The following is a 5,794-nucleotide window of genomic DNA, read 5'->3' on the forward strand; positions in this document are numbered from 1 at the left end:
CAGGCTGGAGTGCAGTGGTGCAATCGCAGCTCACTGCAGCCTCGATTTCCTGGGCTCAAGTGACCCTCCCATCTTAGCCTCCCGAGTAGCTGGGACTACAGGTGTGTGCCACCATGCCTGCCTAATTTTTAAAAATTTTTTGTACAGACAGGGTCTCACTATGTTGGCTGGGCTGGCCGCAAACTCCTGGGCTCAGCAGTCTTCCCATCTTAGCCTCCCAAAGGTCTGGGATTATATCCTTGCTCTTTTTAAGGTGGCTGTAGGGACAAACTTTCCACTACTCCTTGTCAAGCCAGTGTACCGGTGGCCCCAGACATACGGCTAAAGTCAAGCCAGCGGACCGGTGGTCCCAGCCATACGGCTAAAGTCAAGAGGTGATGTCTTTTGGAGAGTAGATGCTGTCAATCAGGAATTTCCATCAGAAATGCCATCATGTGGAGAGAGACTTATCCTAAAAATGTGGTGGTGGGGGATGCTCTGTTTTATTAGTTCCTTGAGAGTACGTGTGTGTGTGTGTGTGTGCGTGTGCTCATGTGGATGGGTGTGTATGTGTGTGGGGGGGTGGTGCATATGTGTGTGGATGTGTGGATGTGGTGTGTGGGTGTGCACGTGCGTAGGTGGAGGTGTGTGTACGGGTGCGGGTAGGTGTGTGTGTTGGGCATGGGGATATTGACAGCTCTCCCAGGGCTGAGTGAAGGCTCTCGGGCAAAACTCCTGGGAGCTAGGCAAAGCTGAGTTGATTCCTGGTTATGCCATTTATTATTGGGTTGCACCGTGTGAAACTGCCAATATTCTCCATTTTGACTTTTATTTATTTTTATTTATTTATTTATATTTTTGAGATAGAGTTTCACTCTTGTCGCCTAGGCTGGAGTGCAGTGGCGCAATCTCGGCTCACTGCAACCTCTGCCTCATGGGTTCAAGTGATTCTCCTGCCTCAGCCTCCCAAGTAGCTGGAATTACAGGCGCCCGCCATCATGCCCGACTAATTTTTGTATTTTTAGTAGAGACGGGGTTTCACCATGTTGGCCAGGCTGGTCTGAAACTCCTGACCTCAGGTAGTCCACCCACCTTGGCCTCCCAAAGTGCTGGGATTACAGGCATGAGTCACTGTGCCCAGCCTATTTTGACTTTTAAAAATGGGAGTTTGATATAATTCAATCCAGTGGTTGAATTAGCTAGCATCTTTCTCTCTCCAAGTCTCCGGTTCTCCTACATGTTAGAGTCAAAAGCAGGGCTATGGGAAGATTAAGTAAAATCAATTTTGAAAATGCCTTATGAAAATTACATTCCAAGGAACTCGCGCCAGCGTCAGTGTTTTCATGTTCCTCATCTCACATGATCACATTTAGCGGATTAGGAAGCTGAGTCTGAGAAGCTCCGTGTGATGCTTTCGGAGGCCCTGTGACGTGATGGAAAGCTCACTGGTTTGGAAGTCAGAACGGAGTCTCTCAGGGATCGTTACCTTAATCTGTCAGTTTCCTCATCTCTAAAGTTGGGGTCATTTCTTTCCTTCATGGAGTTATTGTAAAGATGAAAATAAATAGTGTGTAAAATCTAGCATGGGAGCTGGCTTCTATAGTGCATTCCTACTCCTTCCCCTCAGCCTTCCCAATTGTAAAAGCAAGGCAGGAGGGAAGTGATTTGGGGGGCCCCTTTTGACATTTGAGGATTTTGTATGCTTTGTTTTGAGACAGAGTCTTGCTCTGTCACCCAGGCTGGAGTGCAGCTCACCTCAAATTCCGCCTCCCAGGCTCAAGCGATTCTTATGTCTCAACCTCCTGAGTACCTGGGATTACAGGCAGGCGCCACCACCCCCAGCTATCTTTTTTTTGTGTGTGTATTTTCAGTAGAGACGGGGTTTTGCCATATTGGCCAGGCTGGTCTTGAACTCCTGACTTCATGTGACCCACCCATCTCAGCCTCCCAAAGTGCTGAGATTACAGGCGTGAGCTACTGTGCCTGGCCAATTCTGTGTGCTTTAATGCTCTTTTCTGCTGGAAGAATTGGCACCAGGTTTGGTGACCTCTTTCCCCCATACAGCTCTGCTTCCTGCCAGTCCCAGAGGGGACCCTGTCCCTGCATTTCGCAGGATTCTGCTGTTGCAACTGAAATTCCAGTAGGTCAAAGTGAAATTTCTCATACATTTTAACACGAAGATAAACAATCACAGTACGGCCCTTGAGGATCCCAAGAACATCATGGTCATCCCCTTGTATAATTTTAACGGCAGACAAATCCATGCCTGTGTGAGGTTTGCCAGGAAAGCCAGTGCAGGAGAAAACCAGAACAGCCATTTGGACTTCAGATCGCACCTCTGCCCTCTTTTACTTGATATCTTTGGGCAGAAATTACTGAACCTGTTTGGTCCTCGGATTTCTTCTGTGGGAATTGCATCCTACCTCCGGGAGTTGTGTGGTCACATTGAGGTTAAAGGGGTGATGGCTGTGTAGTCCGTACATATTTGTTTGCTTCCTTTCTCTTCACTTACGTGTGGAACACTTCATGAGCTTATAAAATACTTATTCATACTTTCTATCAATTGGTTCTCACAATGCTATTGTGAAATAGGTTAAATGAGGATTACTGTCCCACATTTATAGGCAAAGAACATGAAGTTGGGGAGGTTGAATGAAGGCTGGAAATTCACCCAGAGAGTTAGGTGAAGCCTAGACTAGAAGCCAGGTCACTTGCTTCATAATCTGCAAGTTTTTTTTTTTCTTTTTTTTTTTTTTTTAATTGAGATACAGTTTTGCTTTTGTTGCACAGGCTGGAGTACAACGGTGCGATCTCAGATCATTGCAACTGCTGCCTCCCAGGTTCAAGCAATTCTCCTGCCTCAGCCTCCCGAGTAGCTGGGATTATAGGCATGCACCACCCTGCCTGGCTAATTTTGTGTTTTTAGTAGAGACAGGGTTTCACCATGTTGGTCAGGCTGGTCTCAAACTCCAGACCTCAGGTGATCCTCCCTCCTCGGCCTCCCAAAGTGCTGAGATTACAGTGGAAGTCTTTTTATGCTACTTTTTTCTTGTATCCCTCACCCCATGGGGTGGAATATTGAAAAGCAGGATGTGTGACCACAATACTTTTCTCCTCCTGGACTATGTCTAAGAGTCTGTTACTGGGTTCTGAAGACCAGAGTTTAATTTCCTGTCTCTCAAAATAGTTGTGAGAATTGAATGAGATACCAAGGGAGGAAAGGGTTTCAGTATTTTCAAAAATTTTAAAAGTCCGCAAAAATTTTAGTTTTAATACAGATAAAATAGATCTCTTTATTTTATAAAAAGTAACAAAATTTGTTATTTAGCAACTATGTTGTTTATTAATTTTGCCTTTTTGTATGCTGCCAGGAAAGAAATATTAAGAAATCTTAAATTGATTATGGTGAATCAGAAGGTCTGCCTGGATTTTTTATTGCTCTAACTGTACAGCTAATCATACAATCTCAAATTTTTTTAAATGACATTTCAAGGGTGTACTTAGCTGCGTAACTCCTTCGTTGCCAAAAGCTTTGTCACCAAAAATAATTAAGCAGATGCCTGAGTTACTAAAGGACACATAACAGAGTTGAGACTTAGGAACTTTTGGTGCCATGCTAAGTCCACAGGGACACAACAAATAGCATTTTACAAAGGCAAAGAATTGTGACACTTGAGATTTAGCTTCTTGATCCATGTAAAAGTTTTCTTTATAGGCATAATTGAGTTTTAGATCATAGTACTCAATATTACTTAGTAATAATTTTTTTTTTGATAGAAATAGAGTGTAACAGGCTGGGCACAGTGGCTCACGCCTGTAATCCCAGCACTTTGGGAGGCCGAGGTGGGCGGATCACTTGAGGTCAGGAGTTTGAGACCAGCCCGGCCAACATGGTGAAATCCCATCTCTACTAAAAATACAAAAAAATTAGCCGGGTGTGGCTGTGGATGCCTGTAATCCCAGCTACTTGGGAGGGTGAGGCAGGAGGCGCTTGAACCCGGGAGGCGGAGGTTGCAGTTAGCTGAGATGGCACCACTGCACTCCAGCCTGGCCCACAAAGCGAGACTCCACCTGAGAGAGAGAGAGAGAGAGGAAGGAAAGAAGGAAGGAAGGAAAGGAGGCAGGGAGGGAGGGAGGGAAACAAAGTGTAGCAATGGCAATATCTAAAAAAACAGATATTTTTATATGTTTGTAATTTTATATATATGCCCCCAACTTTAGAGATGAGGAAACTGAGAGATTAAGGAAATGATCCCTGAGAGACTCTGTTCTGACTTCTAAATCAGTGAGCTTTCTATCATGTCACGGTGCCTCCCAAAGCGTTACACAGAACTTTCTAGTGTCAGCTTCCTAATCCGCTAAACGGGATTATGTGAGGTGAGGAACATGAGAACGCTGACATTGGTGAGGGTTTCTTGGAGTACAATTTTCATGTGGTATTTTTAAAACTTATTCTACTTAGTCTTCCCAAAGCCCTGCTTTTGACTCTAACATGTAGGAGAACCTGAGACTTGGAGAGGGCAAGATGCGAGCGACAGAGCAAGACTCCGTCTCCAAATAAATAAATAAGTAAAATAAAAAAGAAAACAAATAATTCTGAAAGAATTTTTTTTTGAAAATTAGGCATGTTTGCACTGGTCTTCAATTGTTATTAATTGCCGATTTCCCACTCAGAATTAAGTTGGAATGCAACTTTCCTTTTCAATCAGAGTCCATTCTTAGTCTTGGAAATTTCCGAGGCTCCTGTGCTCATCCTGCTCTTGTATTTCCAGCACCTCTACCCCATGCCACTGTCATGGAACCTAGGCTGATTGCACCTATTAGTGGAGAAATCTGTCCATAATACTGAAATGTGGGCACAAAGGGTGTTCCCTTAAGGTAGGAGAAAGGGATCTTTATTTTTATCAAAGGGGGAGGAGCCAGAAAACTCCACAGACCCCTGAGTTTGTCCTCTCTCCAAGGTTTTGGGGTAAGCCCCCAGTCACCCTTTATCTCTGGGGCCTTCTTTAGCTGCCTCCACCCGTTCACATATTCTGGATTCTCTCCTCTCCTCCTTTTTCCCAGTGGAAAAGGATGGAGCCTCACAGATTCTTCCCATTTCTGGAGAAAAACACGCATGGAGCTCAAAGTTCTTCTCAGTTTTATTGCCGAAGCCATAACAAGAAAAGGCAGAGCTGGCAAGCCGTCAGGAAGTTTAAAGATGCGTGAAATCTTTAAAGTCTCAGAACAAGAATTCTCCTAAAATATAAAAGGGGCTTTGCTGGTCTCTCCTTGGCTTCTCATGTAGCTTCACCTCTTTTTTCTTATCTTGAGACTAGTCAAACCTAAGCTGTTTCTCATTTGATTTCCAGCAGCTATTGAGAACACGCTCCTGAACTCTTCAAATTCAGTAGAGGGCGACAAATGTACATATAAATGATAGTAGCGGGTCTTAAAGACTCATGACACCTGAAAGGGCAGCACCTGAGTCTGACTGCACCTGGTTCTGTTGCTGTTTCTGTCTCTCTTCTCTCTGTCTGCCATTTCATTCTCAATTGTTACTTTACTTACAAGATCATATTAGAACCTGATGTTTGATAAATAATGCATCAGATCTATAGTGAAGGAAAAAATGCAATTAAAGTTGTTGTAACAGCTAGTCTTCAAGTGGGGAGAAATCATTTGAGTACCTTAGGTCACAGCTTACATCAAAACAAAAAATCAGAGCTACATTAAAGAGTGAAATTTTGGCCGGGCGCGGTGGCTCAAGCCTGTAATCCCAGCACTTTGGGAGGCCGAGACGGGCGGATCACGAGGTCAGGAGATCGAGACCATC

At 44.3% G+C, this 5,794-nt stretch overlaps 1 protein-coding gene across 2 annotated transcripts in view; it reads left to right on the forward strand.

Moving 5' to 3' along the window:
* The window catches only part of ADIPOQ (adiponectin, C1Q and collagen domain containing), a 13,627-nt gene that overhangs the window by 2,070 nt on the left and 5,763 nt on the right, over nucleotides 1-5,794 (forward strand). Inside the window, exon 2 of one of the 2 annotated variants that reach the window (XM_011961588.1) lies at nucleotides 1,008-1,058. The exons of the other annotated variant lie outside the window; for it this stretch is intronic. The gene's annotated coding sequence lies outside the window, so the exon portion shown is untranslated. The remainder of the gene's footprint in view (nucleotides 1-1,007; nucleotides 1,059-5,794) is intronic. 2 annotated transcript variants of the gene reach the window in all.

This window comes from Colobus angolensis, unplaced genomic scaffold (assembly GCF_000951035.1).
Source record: "Colobus angolensis palliatus isolate OR3802 unplaced genomic scaffold, Cang.pa_1.0 Scaffold56, whole genome shotgun sequence".
Classification (NCBI taxonomy): Eukaryota; Metazoa; Chordata; class Mammalia; order Primates; family Cercopithecidae; genus Colobus; species Colobus angolensis.